We start from the raw sequence: 22,234 nt of genomic DNA, 5'->3' as shown, positions 1-22,234 counted from the left end.
ATTTTCTTCAATTTTAGTTGATTTTCTAGAATACTGTATGTATATCATCATATGATTTGCAAAGAGCGAGAGTTTTTTTTTCTTCATTGCCTACCTTTATTTCTTCAATTGATTTTTCTTACCTTATTGTTACAGTCCACAATTCTAGATAAGAGATGTCCTTCTTCCACCTCTGATTTTATTGGGAAAGCCTCTGGCTTAATTTGGATTATGTTTGTTCTTTTTTTTTTTTTTTTTTACTTTTAAGTTTTCAGCATTCATTTTCACAAAATCTTGATTTCCAAATTTTCTCCCCATCTCTCCCCTCCCCACACACCAAAACACCTTGCATTCTGATTGCCCCATCCACCAACGTGCCCTCCCTTCCAACAGCCCTCCCTTTCCTTTTCCACATCTTCTCTCTTGTCCTGTAGGGTAAGATAAATTTCTATACCTATTACCTCTATTTATTATTTCTCAGTTGTACGCAAAAACAATTCTCAACATTTGTTCCTAAAACTATGAGTTCCAACTTCTCTTCCTTCCTTCCTCCCCACCCATCTCCACTGAGAAGGCAAGCAATTCAATATAGGCAAATGTGTAGCTTTGCAAATGGCTTCCATAATAGTCATGTTTTTTAAGACTAACTATACTTGCCTCCATCCTATCCTGCCCCCCCATTTCCTCTATTTTCTCTTTTAAGCTTGTCCCTCTCCAAGAGTGTTTATTTCTAATTCCTCCCTGTTTGCATTTGCCCTCATTTTCATCATTCCCCCCCCCCACCCGCTTATCCCATTCTCCCCTACTTTCCTGTAGTGTGAGATAGGTTTTCACACCAAATTGAGTGTGCATGTTATTCCTTCCTTGAGCCAAATGTGATGAGAGTAAGCATCACTTTTTCCCTCTCACCTCCACCCTTTCCCCCTCCATTGAAAAAGCTTTTTATTGCCACCTCTATGACAGAAAATTTGCCCCCTTCCTTTTCTCCACTTCTCCTCCCAATATAATCCTCTCTCACCTCTTAATTTTATTTTTTACATATGATCCCTCCTATTTAACCCAACCTGTGCTCTCTCTCTCTCTCTCTCTCTCTCTCTCTCTCTCTCTCTCTCTCTCTCTCTCTCTCTCTCTCCATATATATACATATATATATATGTATATATATGTATGTATGTATGTATGTGGGGGGAGGGGGTTGGGGGGGGGTGTATGTGTATAATCCCTCCAATTACCCAGATACTGCAAAAAGTTTCAAGAGTTACAAATACTGTCTTTCCCTGTAGAAATGTAAAGAATTCAACTTTAGTAAGTCCCTTGTGATTTCTCTTTCCTGTTTATTTTTTCGTGCTTCTCTTGATTCTTGTGTTTGAACGTCAAATTTTCTTTTCAGCTCTGGTCTTTTCATCAAGAATGCTTGAAAATCCTCTATTTCATTGAATGAACATTTTTCCCCTGAAGTATTATACTCAGTTTTGCTGAGTAGGTAAATCTTGGTTTTAATCCTTTTTCCTTTGACTTCTGGAAGATCATACTCCAAGCCCTTTGATCCCTTAATGTAGAAGATGCTAGATCTTGTGTTATCCTGATTGTGTTTCCACAATACTCGAATTGTTTCTTTTTTTGTATTTAAATTTATTTATTTAAGTTTTCAACATTCATTTCCACAAAATTTTGGGTTCCAAATTTTCTCCACATTTCTCCCCTCCCCCCACCCCAAAACGCCGAGCATTCTAACTACCCATATCAGCAATCTGTCCTCCCTTCTAACATCCCTCCTTTCCCTTATCCCCATCTTCTCTTTTGTCCTCAAGGGCAAGATAAATTTCTATACCCCATTACCTGTATTTCTTATTTCCTAGTTGCAAGAACACTACTCAACAGTTGTTCCTAAAACTTTGACTTCCAGCTTCTCTTCATCCCTCCCTCCCTACCCATTCCCTTTGGGAAGGCAAGCAATTCAATGTAGGCCATATCTGTGTAGTTTCGCAAATGACTTCCATAATAGTCGTGTTGTGTAAGACTAACTATATTTCCCTCCATCCTATCCTACCCCCCTTTCTTCTATTCTCTCTTTTGATCTTATTCCTCCCCGAGTGCTCACTCCTCCCATTGCCCTCCCTTTCATTATCCCCCCCGCACCATACTTATCCCCTTCTTCTCCACTATCCTGTATTGTAAGATAGGTTTTCATACCAAAATTACTGTGCATTTTATTCCTTCCTTTAGTTGAATGTGATGAGAGTAAGCTTCATGTTTTTTCTTTCACCTCCCCCCTTTTTCCCACCACTGAAAAGTCTTTTCCTTGCCTCTTTTATGAGAGATAATTTGGCCCATTTCATTTCTCCCTTCTCCTCCCAAAATATTTCTCTCTCACTGTTTAATTTCATTATTTTAAGATATGATCCCATCCTATTCAATTCACCCTGTCCTCTCTGTCTCTCTCTCTGTCTGTCTCTCTGTCTCTCTCTGTCTCTCTCTCTGTGTGTGTGTGTGTGTGTGTGTGTGTGTGTGTGTGTATAATCCCACCAACTACCCAGATACTGAAAAAAGTTTCAAAAGTTACAAGTATTGTCTTTCCATGTAGGAATGTAAACAGTTCAACTTTAGTAAGTCCCTTATGACTTCTCTTTGCTGTTTACCTTTTCATGCCTCTCTTCATTCCTGTGTTTTAAAGTCAAATTTTCTTTTCAGCTCTGGTCTTTTCATCAAGAATGCTTGAAAGTCCTCTATTTCATTGAAAGACCAGTTTCCCCTGAAGTGTTATACTCAGTTTTGCTGGGTAGGTGATTCTTGGTTTTAGTCCTAGTTCCTTTGACTTCTGGAATATCATATTTCACGCCCTTCTATCCCTTTTTGCTAGATCTTGTGTTATCCTGGTTCTATATCCACAATACTTGAATTGTTTCTTTCTAGCTGCTTGCAATATTTTCTCCTTGTCCAGGGAACTCGGGAATTTCGCCACAATGTTCCTAGGAGTTTCTCTTTTCAGATCTCTTTCAGGAGATGATCAGCGGATTCTTTCAATATCTATATTGCCCCCTGGTTCTAGAATCTCAGGGCAGTTTTCCTTGATAATTTCATGAAAGATGATGTCTAGGCTCTTTTTTTGATCGTGGCTTTCAGGTAGTCCCATAATTTTTAATTTGTCTCTCCTGGATCTATTTTCCAGGTCAGTTGTTTTTCCAATGAGATATTTCACATTATCTTCCATTTTTTCATTCTTTTGGTTTTGTTTTGTGATTTCTTGGTTTCTCATAAAGTCATTGGCCTCCATCTGTTCCATTTTAATTTTGAAAGAACTATTTTCTTGGGGGGCAGAACCAAGATGGTGGAGTAGAAAGACACACATACACTAGCTCCAAACCCACAGCCCATAAAATATCTGTAAAAAAGAACTCCCAACAAATTCTGGAGCAGAAAAACCCACAGAACAACGGAGCAGAGGAGATTTCTGTTCCAGAGAGCCCTGAAAACCTCTTGCAAAATGTCTCTTGCACACTGGACCTGGATCAGAGCCCAGCTCTGCCTTGGCTGCACAGCACCGAGAGGAGCAGATCCGAGCAAGCTTCAGGGACAGAATCTCCAGTGGCCACGTGGGTCCCTCCACCCACGGGCCCCAAAGGTTGGTGAGAGGGTCTTCTCAGCTTGCCGAGAGGGGAGTGGGGTGCCCCCATAACTCAGGCCCCCTCAGGAAGCAGCAGTGGAGGCAGGAGCAGACAGGGGCTCCCCAACCAGGCAGGAGCTTGAATCCATTGTTAAAGGTCTCTGCATAAACCCCCTGAGGGAACTGAGCCCCGTGAGGCGGCCCTGCCCGCACCTGAGCACCTGAACTTAATCTCACACTGAATAGCAGCCCTGCCCCTGCCCAAAGCCCTGAGGCTGGGAAGCAGCATTAGAATCTCAGACCCCAAGCGCTGGCTGGGAAGGTCTGGAGGCAAAGTGGGTGTGAAGAGAATATTCAGAAGTCAAGCCACTGGCTGGGAAAATGCCCAGAAAAGGGAAAAAAATAAGACTATAGAAGGTTACTTTCTTGGTGAACAGGTATTTCCTCCCGTCCTTTCTGATGAGGAAGAACAATGCTTACCACCAGGGAAAGACATGGAAGTCAAGCCTTCTGTATCCCAGCCCACTCAATGGGCTCAGGCCATGGAAGAGCTGAAAAAGGATTTTGAAAATCAATTTAGAGAGGTGGAGGAAAAACTGGGAAGAGAAATGAGAGACATGCAAGTAAAGCATGAAAAACAAGTAAACACCCTGCTAAAGGAGACCCAAAAAATGCTGAAGAAAATAACACCTTTAAGAATAGGCTAACTCAATTGGCAAAAGAGGTTCAAAAAGCCAATGAGGAAAAGAATGCTTTCAAAAGCAGAATTAGCCAAATGGAAAAGGAGGTTCAAAAGCTCGCTGAAGAAAATAGTTCTTTCAAAATTAGAATGGAACAGATGGAGGCTAATGACTTTATGAGAAACCAAGAAATCACAAAACAAAACCAGAAGAATGAAAAAATGGAAGATAATGTGAAATATCTCATTGGAAAAACATCTGACCTGGAGAATAGATCCGGGAGAGACAATTTAAATATTATGGGCCTACCTGAAAGCCATGATCAAAAAAAGAGCCTAGACATCATCTTTCATGAAATTATCAAGGAAAACTGCCCTGATATTCTAGAACCAAGGGGCAAAACAAATATTGAAAGAATCCACTGATCACCTCCTGAAAGAGATCCAGAAAGAGAAACTCCTAGGAACATTGTGGCCAAATTCCAGAGTTCCCTGGTCAAGGAGAAAATATTGCAATCAGCTAGAAAGAAACAATTCAAGTATTGTGGATATAGAACCAGGATAACACAAGATCTAGCAGCTTCTACATTAAGGGATCGAAGGGCGTGGAATAGGATATTCCAGAAGTCAAAGGAACTAGGACTAAAGCCAAGAATCACCTACCCAGGAAAATTGAGTATAGTACTTCAGGGGAGAAAATGGTCTTTCAGTGAAATAGAGGACTTTCAATCATTCTTGATGAAAAGACCAGAGCTGAAAAGAAAATTTGACCTTCAAACACAAGAATCAAAAGAAGCATGAAAGGGTAAACAGCAAAGACAAATCATAAGGGACTTACTAAAGTTAAACTGTTTACATTTCTACATGGAAATATAATATTTGTAACTCTTGAAACTTTTTTCAGTATCTGGGTAGTTGGGATTACACACACACACACACACACACACACACAGGGACAGAGAGCACAAGGTCAATTGAATAGGATGGGATTATATCTTAAAATAATGAAATTAAACAGTGAGCGAGAAATATACTGGAAGGAGAAAGGGAGAAATGGAATGGGTCACGTTATCTCTCATCAAAGAGGCAAATAAAAGACTTTTCAGTGGAGGGAAAAAGAGGGGAGATGAGAGAAAAAACATGAAGCTTACTCTCATCACATTAGACTAAAGGAAGGAATAAAATGCACACTCATTTTGGTATGAAAACCTATCTTACAATACCGGAAAGTGGGGGAGAAGGGGATAAGCAGGGTGGGGGGATGATGGAAGGGAGTGCAGTGGGCGGAGGGAGCAATTTGAAGTCAACACTCTTGGGGAGAGATAGGATCAAAAGAGAGAATAGAATCAATGGGGGGCAGGATAGAATAGAGGGAATTATATTTAGTCTTACACAACACGACTATTATAGAAGTCATTTGCAAAACTCCACAGATATGGCCTATATTGAATTGCTTGCCTTCCAAAGGGAATGGGTGGGGAGGGAGGAATGGGGAGAAGTTGGAACTCAAAGTTTTAGGAACAACTGTTGAGTATTGTTCTTGCAACTAGGAAGTAGAAATACAGATAATGGAGTATAGAAAGTTATCTTGCCCTATAGGACAAAAGAGAAGATGGGGATAAGGGAAGGGAGGGTGTTAAGTTCCCAAAGATCTCATGCCTACATGAGATCTTTCTTCCAGGCACGAATGAATGAGGTAGGAGCAAGGATGGTATGCAATTCATTTATTCTCAGCTAGCTCAGAGTATATACAGGCATTCTATTTCCATACTACTTCCATTCAAGCAAGAAGTTTTTAAATACTGTCTGCTATGCTTACATGCTTGGCTGTTGTTTTTCTTGCTTAAGATAATTGTGAAGGTCGGTAATTGCGTAGGGGAGGTCCATCACGTAAATCATGCAAGGACATGGCATCTCAAAGACATTTCTCCTGAGGGCATCATGATCCTGATAATCCAAGAGTTCCAGACCCCTTACTGGAGGTATGTTAGAAAAGAGGGCAGATTGGTGATAGGGGCAATTAGAATGCTCGGCGTTTTGGGGTAGGGGGAGGGGAGAAATGGGGAGAAAATTTGGAACCCAAAATTTTGTGGAAATGGATGTTGAAAAGTTAAATAAATACATTTAATAAAAAAATAATATAGCTCATATCTTTCTTTAATTCTTATCGGTCTTGTTTCTACTTCGCATTTTTGTATTTTGAGGTTTTGCTGAAACTGTTTTCACATTAAAATAAATAAGAAAAAGGTTAAGAAGGTGAATAAAACCTTAGAAAATTTAGGTATGCTAGATTTCTGGAGAAAATTGAATGGCAATAGAAATTATAACTTCTCCTTAGCTCTTCATGATATATTCACAAAAAATTACCCTGCTTTATGGCACAGAACATCACCAAGAATGCACAAAAGCATATGAATTAAATATACACTTTTTTGACCATAATGTAATCAAAATTACATTTAATAAATCATGATGAATGCATACATTAAATGTTAATGTCTACTCCTAAAGAGCGAGGGAGTCAAAGAAAACTGATAGAACCAATCAAAGTATCATTTAAGATAATGACAACCACAGACAAAATTCAAAATTTATGGGATTCTGCCAAAGCAGTACCTGTAGAAAAAATATATCTTATCTCATATATATATGTATATATACATATATATGTATATATATATATATATTAAATTATAAGGTATGTTAATGAAAATGAGAAAGTACCAATCAAATAAGTGTGCATGTAATTAAAAATCAAATAGAAAAAAAGAGCAAATCATTGGTGAATTTGATTTAAAAAAGAAGGGAATGAAACCACCTTAATAAAAAATGAAAATGTGAATGTAACACAAAAGAAAAAGTAATTAAAAAATTATAAGGAATTATTTTGCCCACTTGGATGACTGTCATTTTTAATGAAATGGATGAATAGTCACAGAAAATATGAATTTCACCACTTAATAAAAGAGGACATAGAATATGTAAATGTCTCACTGATAGAAAAATCATTTGAATAATCCATAAATACAATCCACAAGGGAGCAAAAAATCTGAGGAGCATATGGATTTACAAATGAGTCTGACAAAATATTTCACGTTCAATTAATGTCAGTATTATACATATTACTGGAAGAAATAAGTAGAAGAAAGAATTCTACCAAGTTACATTTACAGCACAAATATGGGTTTGATGACTAAACTAATGAGAGCAAAAATAAAGCAATAGCCTTGAATTTCCAAGAGCCAAGATTGTGGAACGATCCTCAAGTGCTCTCCCCCTCCCCTTGTTAACTTTCAAAAACCCAGAGAATATTTCCCCAGGAAAATCCTGCAATAGTGGGATCAACCATAGGGGTAAACAGTCCCTTAGCTGGAGAGGCTAGGGAAATCGTTAAAGAGAGACCCTCTTTGGGTGGTTGAAGGGGACCAGTGTAGGACCAGAGCTGTCCCAGACAGCCCTACCTCAAGGAACGAGGAGGAGATCTTGAGCTCCAGGGGGATGGAGCCCATAAAGTTAACACTAGCACCCCAGGCATGCCTTATCACCTACAGGGGAATCTAGAAGACACTAGCACAGATGGGAGTTCACCAACCACTGAGTCCACCACTGCTCTACCTCAGGAGAGGAGACATCCTGCAGCCAGACCACCCCTCCCCTCTCCCACACCTCATACAAGATCCAGGGTAACCCTGGGGAAAACAATAAAGACTTCAACTGGTCTGTGCCTTGGCAAACCAGCCAGCTCAGCACCAGGTAAACTGCAGCATTCTAGCTTCTAGCTGAAAGAACCAGAGCCCAAAACACAAAAAGCCTCAATTTCTCAGCACAAGAAACATGGGTCAGAGCCCCCTGTGTCCCAGAAGCAGAGATCCACTTTAAAAATCAAGAAAAAAGCAATCACCATGATCAAGAAGCAAACAAGAAAAGAAAAGACCATACATTTTCACTATTGGGACAAAGATTAAAATAAAACAGAGAAGAGGCCAGCATTGAGACTGTACTCCCATCTGAAACCTCAGAACGGAATATGAACTGGTCTCAGTCCCAAAGTACATTCTTAGACCAGATCAAGAAGAATTTTAAAAGCCAAATTAGAGATGTAGAAGAAAAATTACCAATGATTTAAAAAATATGAAAAAAATTCACAGAAGAATTTAAAAGGTTAATTAGGCAAAGTGATGAGACACAAAACCTAACTGGAGAAAATAACTCCTAAAAAGGAACAACTGGAAAAATGGAAAAGGAGGTGCAAAAGTTAATTGAAGAAAACAATTTATTGAAAATTCAAGTTGGGCAATTAGAAGCTAATGACTCTATGAAACATCAAGAATTCATCAAGCAGAATCTACAGAATGAAAAATAGAAGAAAATGTAAAATGTCTAATTGGAAAAACAACCGACCTTGGAAACCAATCCAGAAGAGAAATTCTAAGAATCATTGGTCAACCAGTAAGTCATGATAAAAAAAGATCCTGGAAAATATCTTCCAAGAAATCATCGAAGAAATTGCCCTGAGGTCTGTTATTCACAGGGCAGAACAGTCATTGAAAGAATCCATTGATCACATCCTAAAAGAATTCCCAAACTGAAAATGCCAAGGAATATTCTTGCCAAATTTCAGAACTATCAACTTAAGGATAAAATACTGCGGGCCTCCAGAAACAATTCAAATATTGAGGAATTACAGTCACGATCACATTGGACCTTGCAGCTTCTACATTAAAAGATCAGAATGATTGGAATATGATATTCTACAAGGCAAAGGAGCTTGGAATACAATCAAGGAACAATTCCCAAGCAAAACTGAGCATAATATTTTGGGTAAGAACCTGGACACTCAAGAAAATAATGGATTTCCAGACTTTTGCTGATGTAAAGGGCAGAGCTCAATAGAAAATTTGGTCTTCAAGTACAAGAGAGGCATAAAATGGTAAAGAGGAAAACAAAAACGTGTTATTGAATATGGACAAACTCTTTACATCCCTATAAGGGAAGATGATACTTGCTATTCTTCAGAAATGTATATTTATTCTGAAATTTAAAAGGTATATACATAGAGAGAGTGGGTATAAATTAACTGCTGTGATGATATCAAATGTGATTTAAGGGTGTGAAGGGATTGTAAAGGGAGATGTGAAAAGGAGGAGGCAGAAAAAGGTAAATTGCATCAGAGGAAGAAGCAAAAGAAAATACTACAGTAGAAAGAAGGAGGGGAAGAAGATGAGCAGTGATTGAGATTTACTCATATCTGATTTGTTTCAAGGAGGGAACAACAAATTCAATTAAGTATAGAAATCTAACTAGATCTGTAGGGAATAAGAGGGGACAGGGAAAAGAAAAGCGAGAGGAAGATAAATGGGAGGGAAGAAATAGTAAGGGAAAAGGGAAGCAAAAGGAAGGGGGGGGGTGAAAGAAGGGAGGGAAGATTGAGAAGAAGAATTACAACATCCCATAAGCCATTACCCATTCTGCTGACTGCATTTCCACATCACCTTACACAGTAACCTTACCACCACGTGGGCACACTCTTATCACCCTGATCAGATAGAGTCACCTCAAATTTGATTGATCTATTAGCTATATTAAATCAAGTTACATGATTTTTCTTTCTCTGTTCTCAAAATACTTTCTCCCACCCTCACTACTTACTGAAACCATCTGAAACTGATCCATCCAGAATTATTCAAGCCTTTTTTATTTGCCTTTCATATTTGCAATCAAAATCCTTATTCATCTTTCCAAGTCTCTCAATCCCATTACTCAGATTATCCAGTTCCTCCACATCTTAACTGTAACTATCTGCACTGGAATCTCCTTGTAGCTTAAAGCAAAGAACTTAACACTACCATTATATACCAAACATCAGCATTTTCACTGCTTATTTATAACCAAATATAAATTTCAAATTGTCAAATTTCTATCACTTTTTTTAAAACTCATATATATATATGTGTGTGTATATATATATATATACATATATATATATATATATATATATATACATATGTATATAAAACAAACTCCAAATTTAAAAATTGTGTAACAATTACATTATATCAATGTTGCATCTAACATATACCCATCCTTATGTTAAACACTTTACAATCATAAATGCCAAATAATAATGTGATTTCTGCTTAATCCTGATAGGAAGAGCATTCTCAGATGCTGCTTGTTATTCCTTCAAGACAGATTTTTAACTTGAAATCATATCAAACCTGGATTTGTAATCACTAATGATAAACATTTTAATTCTCCTGGTTTTTTTTATTCTACTTCTTTAAAGATCCGAAAAGCCATCTTCCAGCTCCTCTCTTCCCTCCCAGATCCAGGAGACCAGCTTTCCCAATTAACTCAGACTGAGAGGGGAATGGGGCAACCTCCCCTGGGTGCATGGCGTGCACGTGGCTAGTGCTGTCTCATCCATATCCTTCTGCCTTGGGAATTTCAGGCTCCAGAAAAAGTTGAAATTTCACCTCCTTTCCTTAAGTTGGCACAAAATCTATGCAGGTACCCAAGGAACCTCCATACTCACCCTTCTTGTCTTCATCCTTCAGAATATGGATAAAGTTAGTGCCTCCAAAGAAATCACTGAAATTCCAAAGTGAACTTGCAATTTTAAACATACTGTCTGGTATCAGATACACTGACCCAATTCAAACCTAACGTACATATTGTAGTTTTGAGATCTCATCAAATCAAAACTCAACTTTTCCCTGCAGACTGCCTGAGGTTCATTTTCCCTTATCTTTCTTCCTTCACATTAAAAAGCATGGCAAGGTGTTAAGAATGCAGAAAGATTTCCTCCCAGGGGGATCCCTGCCCAAAAAAAACTACAGTACTTTCTCATCTTCTTCTTATCTTTCCCTTTATATTTTGGTGTTTCATCAGGATTGCTAAGTCTGTTCCCCAAGGGGCTATCCTCCAGAATGTCTGAAAATGAATTTTTGACACCAGCCACCTTTAATTGTCCCCTTCCCATGGCTCCTGAGATCTTACCTCCAAAAAAGCTCATTCGACCTTGCTATGAGAAGTTCGGAGGGGGTGGTGGAATTTACAACCAAATCCTTCTCCACCAGTCACTCAGGGGTGCTCGCTTGATCTTGCCTGAGTTATCCGCTCAAGCTAACAAGATCTCACTTGCCTGGGTTGTGCATGCAGAACTCGCATGACCAATATTCTGACTGGTCTTCCTGGCCAAATTAATCAGCCCTGTCTTTACTCTGAAGTCTCTATTTTCGTCTTTGCCTCCTCTGAGTTTCTTTCTTTGGATGGTTATCCGATTGGAGTCGGATCTCGCAAACCAATTTCAATGACCTCCGAGAAAACCTCAGTTGGCACCTGGTCCATGTTAATGGTCTGGGAAACCACTCACAAATGGGAACAATCCAGGGACCAACCCCCAAACTGTGTGGGATACAGCGACCCTTACTCAAATTAAACTCAGAGGTTTTTCAAGGTAGAAGGCAAAATGGAATTTATTACAATCTCATGAGAAGGGGTCAGTAAGGGAGTGCACCTGAGCAGAGTAAAGCATTATATAGTCCCTAACACAGAAGCCCACAGGCCTCTCATCCCATTGGCTGGGAAACCAGGTGTACAGTCTAAGCACAGGAATCTTCCCCAGAGACAAAGAACACGGAAAGGATCATTGCTCATCAATGAGAGTTTTTGCTACCAAATATAGAATTTAAGGGAAGAATGCTGATGTGGCTGGCATAAGGGTAAGGGTACATCAGGTGACATGACTGGAACTTTGCTGGTTTTCCTCCACCCTGGAGCATTTTATTTGCCTAAGGGGGTTACATAGTTATTTTAACTTTGGCAGAAAGGGTGAGGGTTTGGGGGAAATCATGCTTGAAGGATCTTCACTTAACCTGATTTCACTCAATCCCCATTATATTGTTGTGGAGGTGTATTGACACCAGTTACATAAGGTATTGTTTTATATGCTTATTTTCTGTTTTCCTTGTTAAAGTTCTGTTACTACCCACAGATTGATGTAATGAACAGGCAAAATCTTGGGGCCAAATGTAATAGTAATTTAAATGGAAAGATCTTTCTTCTTCATTAATAGACCCATACGATTAGCTTAAATCATCTTGAAGCCTAAGTCACATGTCGTGGGAGAAGTTTGCTGAATAGGAGGAACAAGAAGGGTGAATTGGAACCAGGAGGAAGAGAGTGAGCCTGCTCGGGTGAGAGGAGAGAGGACACAGGCAGATGCGACAAGATGCAGGCTTGTGAGTGTTTGCTGGTGAAAAGGCCCTGGCTGAGGGAGGACCGAGGCTTGGGAATGACTTTGTTCCCTGTGGTTATCATGTTTATTAACTTTTTGGTCACCATGAGGGATTTGGCTTTTTGGTGCAGGCATTTGACCTTCCAGTGTCTAAATAATTTTTTTCTTCTCCCTTCTACATAGAGTCTTTAATATTTTGTGATTGAGTACCGTGCTGGAATATTCATAGTCACCACCAGTGATGTAGGCTTCCAAGTGATTTAAGCAAATCATATGGGCCTATTAAAGAATGAGAGAGATCTTTCCATTTACCACCAGTGGTGTGGGTAGTGCCTTGGCGATATAGCTTAGCATCAGAAAGACCTGAGTTTAAGTTCTGTCTCTGTTACTTCCTACCTTAACTTCTGTTTTCTTAGCAGAAAAAAGGGAATAATAATAGTTCTTATCTCCAAGGATTATTGTGAGGATCAAATGAGATGATATTTATAAAACATTTTGCACAATATACGAGGTAGTCTCGAAGTGTTATCATCATCATCATCATCATCATCATCATCATCATCATCATCATCATCATCATCATCAGTATAATGATACTGGAGATATAGCAGTATACTACTATACTGTAGTAATAACACCTTTACTATTCTAGTAGTACTAATAATAGTATAAATATATAAGGAATGTTCTCAAATTTATGTGAATGAGAATTATCCTCAAATTAATAAATAATAAAAAAATAATGGAAATTTTCAGAGGAAACAATCCAAACTATCAATACTGTTAAGAAAAAAATGCTCCGAATGGGCAATATTTAAGGACACAAAATAAAATAACTTTGAGGCTTAACCTCACTCCCTTCAGAAGGACAAAATTTGACAAAGATAGCAATTAACACATGAAGGAAGGACAGGGGAAGAAAAGTTATACTAATTATTTTTAAGCAGTGTTGTGTACTGGTTCAGTCAATCTGGATATAAATTTGGAACTGTACCCCCAAAGTTATTAAAATATTTCTACTCTTTGACTTAGATTTATACTCTATTGATCGAATAAAATGGAAAAGGACAGACATACATATGTGTGTTTGTGTACACAAAAATGCGTGTATGTATGTATTTATGCATATATAATACATGACAGCTCTTTTACTGTGGAAAAGGACTGTAAACTAAAAGCGCATGTATCCAGCATTTGGTGGATGTATAAAAAACATCATGGCATATAATTGCTATGAAACTGTATTGTGTATAGGAAATGAAGAGGACAGTTTCAGAGAAATCAGAGAAAGCTATTATAAATTGATAGAGAGTGAGTTGATTGGAACCAAAAGGAAAATTTATACAATGAAAACAGCACTGTAATAAAAATAACATTAGAATGACAAAGTGATTTAAAATCAAAATCTCTGATCAGTGCAAACATACTCAGCGTGCAGAATGATAAATAGATTTTTCCAGAAATATGTTTTGTTTGATGATGTATATTGTTTCAAGGTTTCTTCAGTGGTGGGGGAAAGGAGATAAGATGGAGTTTTTGCTAAGTGAAACGAATATGATTAATTTTTAAATACTGTCATGCTCATATTTAGTCATCTTTTAAAGATTATTGTTTCCCTCATATTCAAGTGCTACAGAGAAAAGGCACAGATCAACTAATTTTTAATAAACGTCTACTACATTCCAGTCCCAAACCATTCTTAAATTTTTCAAACACTGCCTTAAATAATTTCCAATTGTACTCATCAGTGGTAGCCAGATATTTCTCCCCTTTCATAGCTTTGTTTCCTTAAAATTATAATAAAGTCCCACAAAACTCTAAAACAAATTGAGGTGTTTTCCATACCATCTGGACCCTGACTAACAAAGAGAGGGAAATGCTGCCAGCAATGAAACGTGATGAACTATTTGTATCAGGTGTTGTATTTTCTTCTACATTTTAGCCAAGGTTAGCAGCTGTGAAGATTTTAGAGGATACATTTAAAAGTGGAGACTAAGAGGTATTATATTTTGTTATTAAATTTTCATATCTCTTATATTTGGTGACATGCCATTTTTTCCCACATGGCTATTTTTAGACTGATTTTTTTCCCCTGGAAAGGAAGTATAATAATACAAAAATAATGCAGACTTTTTTTTGATAAATATCAGAAAAAATATATATGATTCAAATGTGGCTGAATTTAGAGGTATGCCCCAGTTGATAGGTGGTCAAAAGGATTTCAACAGGATGTTTCAGAGAAAGAAATTCAATCTAAAAATAGCCACATTAAAAAAGGCACAAACCACCAATAATAAGAGACATGTAAATTTAAAACAGCAACAACAAAGCTTTTAGGCTCCACTGCAAAACTGACAGATTGATATAGTTTCAAGAAAAAAAGACAGACTAGAGTTGGTGAAAACAGGTATATAAATTGACTTTTTTAATGCAATAGTGAGTCAACCTAGCAATTCTGGAAATAAATTTGGAATTAGGTCCCAAAAGTTCTTAAAACATGCTTACCCTTTTTTGATACAACATCACTGCTGGATGCATACCTCAATTTATTCAAAGAAAAAGTTTTTGTATATCGTACAAAAATATTTATAATAGTTATATTTTAATTAATTTATTTGTTTTCAGTTTTCTACAGTCACTTCCCTAAATCTTAGATTTTTCTCCCCCTCCCCAAGACAGCATACAATCTTATATGGGTTCTACACATACATTATCATTGACCGCATTTTCACATTTGTCATATTACATATAAGAATTAAAATGAATGGGAGAAACCATGAGACAAACAAAACAGAACAAAACAGAACACAAGAGAAAATATTCTGCTTCACTATGTGTTCCAGTTCCACAGTTATTTCTCTGGATGTGGATGTTCTTTTGCCTCAAAAGTCCTTTAGGTATATTTTAGGTCCTTGCATTGCTGTGATGGGCTCGGTCTACCAGAAACAGACCTCGCACACTGTGGCTGTTACTGTGTACAATGTTCTCCTGGTTCTGCTCATTTCACTTAGCATCAATTCATATAAGTCCCTCCATGCGTCTCTGAAGTCCTCCTGTTCATTATTTCTTCTACCACAACAGTATTCCATCACATTCATAGAAGATAATTTGTTTAGCCATTCCCCGACTAATTGGCATCCCCTTGATTTTCACTTCTCTGTCACCACAAAGAGAACTGCTGTGAATATTTTTGTAGGAGGGTGGAGCCAAGATGGTAGAGAAGAAAGACGCACATATACTAGCTCTTCCCCTACAGCCCATAAAATACCTGTAAAGAAAGACTCTCAACAAATTCTAGAGCAGCAGAAGCCAAAGAACAACAGAGTGGAGGAGATTTCCACCCCAGGGTGACCTGAAAGGCCAACGGGAAAAGTCTGTAGCACTGAATGCAGAGCTGAGCCTAGCCCAGCCTTGGCCGTGCAGGGCAGCTCTAGGAGGAGGACGAGAGCAGGCTTTGGGGGCAGAATACCCAGTCCCAGTAGCAGCGGTTCGAAGATCCCTCAACTCAGGCGCCAAAGGTCAGTGAGAGGGTTTTTTCAGCTGGTCGAGAAGGGAGAAGTGCCTTCCCATAGCACCAGCCTCAGGCAGTGGCCACAGAGGCCACATCTGGGGGGCAGCAGAAGCTTCCACAGCAGCCACTACAGCAGGCCACATCCATTGCTGGATAGTAAAACCCCTGGGGACACTGAGCAGCTGATTCTTACCTCAGCCCTGTGTAGAGGCCCTGTCCCCAGCTAATACTCCCGGGGGATTTGAGCAGCTGATTTTTATCTCAGACTGAGTGGTGGCCCTACCCCTGCAGTTTATCTGAGTCGCAGCCCCCAGTGCTGGCTTGGCAGAACTGGAGACGAGGTGGTTGTGAAGAGTAAACTCTATTACTCAGATTCTGGGCACAAAAATTTCTACTTTCTCCCAGAACAGTGAACGAGCTTGATTGTACCACCTTGGAGAAAATTATACCTTACAACCCCCCAGAGCATACTAGGGTATACTATTGACAAAGGACCCAAAAGTCAAGTAACTGGTTGGGAAAATGCCCAAAAAAGGGGGAAAATAAGACTATAGAAGGTTACTTTCTTGGTGAACAGATATTTTCTCCCATCCCTTCAGATGATGACAAACAATGCTTACCATTAGGGAAAGACATAAAAGTCAAGGTCTCCGTATCGGAAACATCCAAAATAAATATTCAATTGTCCCAGGCCATAGAAGAGCTAAAAAGGGATTTTGAAAATCAAGTAAGAGAGGTGGAGGAAAAATTGGGAAGAGAAATGAGAGAGATGCAAGAAAATCATGAAAAGCAGGTCAACAACTTGCTAAGGAGATCCAAATAAAATGCTGAAGAAAATAATACCTTTAAAATAGGCTAACTCAATTGGCAAAAGAGGTTCAAAAAGCCAATGAGCAGAAGAATGCTCTAAAAAGCAGAATTAGCCAAATGGAAAAGGAGGTTCAAAAACTCACTGAAGCAAATAATTCTTCAAAAATTAGAATGGAACAGATGGAGGATAATGACTTTATGAGAAACCAAGAAATCACAAAACAAAGTCAAAAGAATGAAAAAAATGGGAGATGGTATGAAATATCTCATTGGAAAAACAACTGACCTAGAAAATAGATCCAGGAGAGACAATTTAAAAATTATGGGACTACCTGAAAGCCATGATCAAAAAAGAACCTAGACATTATCTTTCATGAAATTATCAAGGAAAACTGCTCTAATATTCTAGAACCAGAGGGCAAAATAAATATTGAAAGAATCCATTGATCATCTCCTGAAAGGGATCCAAAAAGAGAAACTCCTAGAAACATTGTAGCTAAATTCCAGAGTTCCCAGGTCAAGGAGAAAATATTGCAAGCAAGAAGAGTATTGTGGAAATGCAATCAGGATAATACAAGATCTAGCAGCTTCTACATTAAGGGATTGAAGGGCATGGAATATGATATTCCAGAAGTCAAAGGAACTAGGACTAAAACCAAGAATCACCTATCCAGCAAAACTGAGTATAATACTTCAGGGGGAAAAATAGTCTTTCAATGAAATAGAGGACTTTCAAGCATTCTTGATGAAAAGACCAGAGCTGAAAAGAAAATTTAACTTTCAAACACAAGAATCAAGAGAAGTATGAAAAGGTAAACAGGAAAAAGAAATCATAAGGGATTTACTAAACTTAAACTGTTTACATTCCTACATGGAAAGACAATATTTGTAACTCTTGAAACTTTTTTCAGTATCTGGGTAGTTGGTGGGATTACACGTGTGTGTACATACACATACACACACAGAGCACAGGGTAAGTTTAATAGGATGGGATCATATCTAAAAAATGAAATTAAGGGGTGAGAGAGGAATGTATTGGGAGGAGAAAAGGAGAAAGGGAATGGGGCAAATTATCTCTCATAAAAGAGGCAAGTAAAAGACTTTTTAGTGGAGGGAAAAGGGGGAGACATGAGAGAGAAAACATGAAGCTTACTCTCGTCACATTCGACTCAGGGAAGGAATAAAATGCACACTCATTTTGGTATGAAAACCTATCTTACAATACAGGAAAGTGGGGGAGAAGGGGATAAGCAGGATGGGGGGGATGATGGAAGGTAAGGCAACGGGAGAAGGGAACAGTTAGAAGTCAACACTCCTGGGGACGGGCAAGGTCAAAAGAGAGAATAGAAGAAATGGGGGGGCAGGATAAGATGGAGAGAAATATAGTTAGTCTTACACAACACGACTATTATAGAAATCATTTGCAAAACAACTCAGATATGACCTATATTGAATTGCTTGCCTTCCCAATGGGGATGGGTGGGGAGGGAGAGAGGAAGAGAAGTTAGAACTCAAAGTTTTAGGAACAACTGTTGAGTATTGTTCTTGCAAACAACTAGGAAATAAGAAATACAGGTAATAAGGTATAGAAATTTATTTTCTCTACGGGACTAAAGAGAAGTGGGGATAAGGGAAGGAAGGGATGTTAGAAGGGAGGGCAGATTGGATAGGGGTAACTAGAATGCTGGGCGTTTTGGGGTGGGGGAGAGGAGAAATGGGGAGAAAATTTGGAACTCAAAATTTTGTGGAAATGAGTGTTGAAAACTTAAATAAATGAATTAAAAAATATTTTTGTACTTGTGGGACATTTTCCCATTTTTTACGATGTCTTTGGCATACAGTCCTAGAAGTGATATTGCTGGGTAATAGCTGCTTTGGTGAAGATGAAGTATTCATTTCTAAAGGAGTGTCCACAGTTGGTAAATGACTAAAAAATATTGCGGAATGGAATAATTTTGTGATGGAAGAAAGGATAATGAGCATAGTATCGAGAAACTTGCCAAGAATTCTACCTGATGTAGAGTGAGGTGATCAGAACAAAAAAAAATTACAAAGAACATGTTGTAATGACAAAGAACTTTGTTAGACTGAAACCTCTTCTTAATGAAATGACAAAGCAAATTCCAGAAGACTGATGATAAAAACCACCTTTGGACAAAGAACTGATGAAGCAAGTAGCGATTGAAATATATATTTTTGGCACGCCAATGCTAGAATTTATTTCTTATTACTGTCCATCTTTGTAACAATATTTTTTCACTATAAGATGTAGCAAGGGAGAGAGATTTTTTCATTGAGACAATAATTCATTTTTACAACGGCCTAATATTATAAAGAGATTGATTTATTTGTAAAGAAAAGTTCATATGGCTCTTAGTTTCCCTTCTAATAAGCTGTCACAATACAAAAGCATCAATGAAGTAACTTATATTAAGTACTTATTCTATTTAAGAGACACACCTATTCTGCATCTCTAAAATTTCTGCTTTCTACAGTTTCTCATTGTTCTCATCATTAGTAATTAGATTGTTCCCTTTCATATCCTTATCACCTCAAGATTGCACTGAAGACCCATATTCTTCAAAAATCAAGGGAAGGTGTCTCCTCAATATGTGCACTTTGAGTAATAAAGAAAGAAAGGTGCCTTAGGATATCAAACCGGAGACTGAATTATTTCTACTTTCTATTTTCATTTTTTCTCCCAGCATTTAGATCATGTCAGCAGCTGTCAAAAATTTTGTAACTAAATGATAATTCAATTTTCCCATTGAAGGAAAATCATACTTATTGCACCAAAAGTGAAAATCCTAATAGCCCCTTATCAGAGGTGTGTTTTAAGAAAACAGAAGATCATTTCTAATAACTCATTGTGTTACGTAGATGATTCTACATAACCCTAGATACTCGCAATCTATGCCAATAAACCACATCCTTTCAGGTCTTACAAAGATAGAGAAGATTTGCTTAAGATCTCTTGATGAATTGCCTGACACTGAATGACCCGCATAACATGAAAAGTGTATTATAGCAGGACAGTGATTTTTCCCCTTTCACTGAACTACCTTTAAATGAAATAAAAAACAACAACTGTAAGCTAGTACTAGGGAATAGATACCAGGCTAATTAAATCATAGATCTTTAACATATTGAATAAATCAGTTATGGTAGATTGGATGGGAGAACACCAGCTTTTGCGAGTTCAGAAAATGCAGATGGTATATGATAATGGTATATGAGTTGCATCTATAAGGAGGAGAAGGATTCTATGAAGTAGTTCATTAAAAAAAATGACACGATCAATGCAAAGATTTGAACAGGGGATGAGTGGGGAGAACAGAATTTGTTATGAACAGAGAAAAGTCTAGTTTCTTTGGATCACAGAGAATTGGAGCTGTAGTAATGTCCAAAGGTATAAGAAGACTTGGTGACGACGGTTTTGGAGGGTTTTAAATGTTAATATGGTGTAAATACCCTCAATCTGAAAAGAATTCATCCATCAGCAATGATTTCTTAGTGACCCACTTTAAAGAGAACACAATTCTTTGCTTGAATGAAGATATTAAGTTTATGCGAACAAAGACCTTGTGTGTAAAATAGGTTATTGTATCCCAAGTACATAAAAAAAAATTTAAAATGGCTAGTCATTCCATTTGAAAGTTCAAGAAAATTGTAAAAGAGGGTTACAATAAAATTTATATAGTCATAAAGGAAAACCTTATAGCAAATAACTTTTTTCTCTATCAAGAAAGAAACAGTACACCTCAGTGTAGTTTGCAAGGAGTGGCTTCTGATTTACTCCTGAAGGATTCCATCTTTTATAAATCACAGTTTTATACGAGTCGCCAAATTTTTGTGGACCAGGATTTTCTTTCAGTTAAGTGAGGAAGCTAGGCTATATGATCTCCAAGATCTCATCCTACTCTAACATTCTGTGATCCTTGGGTGGTGACAAAGTAATATTATGGTTGTAGCCAGAGGGCAATGACAAGGAAAATGGCACTGAAGAGGATGATGGGAAATTTTTCACATTCATGTTAGGAGAGTCAGTGACCCAGTCATTGCCTCCACATGTTTGAGGGCGTTAACCAGGACCTAGAACAGTGTTACTTAAAGTTTTTTGTATATAATATAGTCTAATGAAAGCTATTAATGACGTCTCAGAATAACACGCAAATAAAAGCACACAAAATTAACAGGAAACCAATTATATTTGAATTGTTACAATATAGGCTGACAAATCGATGTTCCCCAGGTACAGAAATCCTATCCAAAGTCCTGTGGATACTATAGTGATGAGATCCTGGCACTGGCAACTTTCCACTATGTCCCATTTTATTCTCCTTTGTCCTGGGTAACACTCATGTGAAATGGCTTTTCACTCTCAAGAAAGGAATGGAAAATGAATAGAAGACTCTATCTCCTATTTCTCAAATAAACCATAGCCTTGTGCTGGGGCAGACTCACTCTCATTGACTAGAGATATTTGTTCTTGTCCTGAACATCAGATGAACTTGGGATGTCAACCCACTTCTGGCTGAGTTCTCTTATTTCCTTGCAGGCTCAGATGCAGTTCTGGGATAATAAAATCTGATAACCTTGATATAAAAATTGTTTAGAGAGCCATATTTGTTATTTTTTAGGGGAGAAAAGAGCTTATGATGGAAGATTGGAACCAGTGAATAAGTAGATGCTTCAAGCCAAGTTGCTCCTTTTTCCTTTCAAAATTCCAAGAACGGGAAGGCAAGAAGTCCCTGATTCTTTTACTTTCAAAGGTAGGAACCTCTTAAACTGTTCCTATTGAGAAGTCTAGAAAAAATATTTTTCATAGTTAGTCTGATCATTTCCTATTTGCTGAAAACTGGATACTTACAGCAAGACCATTCAAATAAACCATCAAGGTACCCCTATTAATTGTCGCCTGATCAACACAGAGTCAGAGAGAAGGAATCACTGGACATTAGCATACAAATTATCTGAAGAGATTGTTCTGTTTAGTGGACAGCATGAATTTTGCATATTAACTCATATATTGTATTATCTCCATCCTTTTCACCTTATAACTTGGATAAGGCTATTCTCTGAATCATTTTTATTGACCTGGTATTTGGAAACTTGCTTTCAATGTTTTGGCAATTATAATTCAATATATTTGGTTTCCTTTCTAGTTATCAGCATTTTATTTTATGCAATGAAAATCATGATTCTGAAAATAGATGCAAATCCCTAAAAAGAATCACATCTCTGCCTCTCTGTCTCTGTCTGTCTGTTTTACTCTCTCCTAGCAAAGTGAATAATAGCACAAGACTTATCATCTAGGGAAACACAAAATGAATCACTGAAATAATTTATTTCCCTTGGAAAAAGAGAAAATCTTAGGGCACATATTTTAAAATGAAGATCAAGAAATACTA

The 22,234-nt window shown here is 37.8% G+C and overlaps 1 pseudogene; it reads left to right on the top strand.

Moving 5' to 3' along the window:
• Positions 1-22,234, top strand: part of LOC140515323 (CCR4-NOT transcription complex subunit 7 pseudogene) — a 154,952-nt pseudogene that overhangs the window by 26,638 nt on the left and 106,080 nt on the right.

Source organism: Notamacropus eugenii, chromosome X (genome assembly GCF_028372415.1).
Source record: "Notamacropus eugenii isolate mMacEug1 chromosome X, mMacEug1.pri_v2, whole genome shotgun sequence".
NCBI lineage: Eukaryota > Metazoa > Chordata > Mammalia > Diprotodontia > Macropodidae > Notamacropus > Notamacropus eugenii.
Note: the sequence above shows the minus strand (reverse complement) of the source record. Positions and strands in the feature narration are given on the sequence as shown.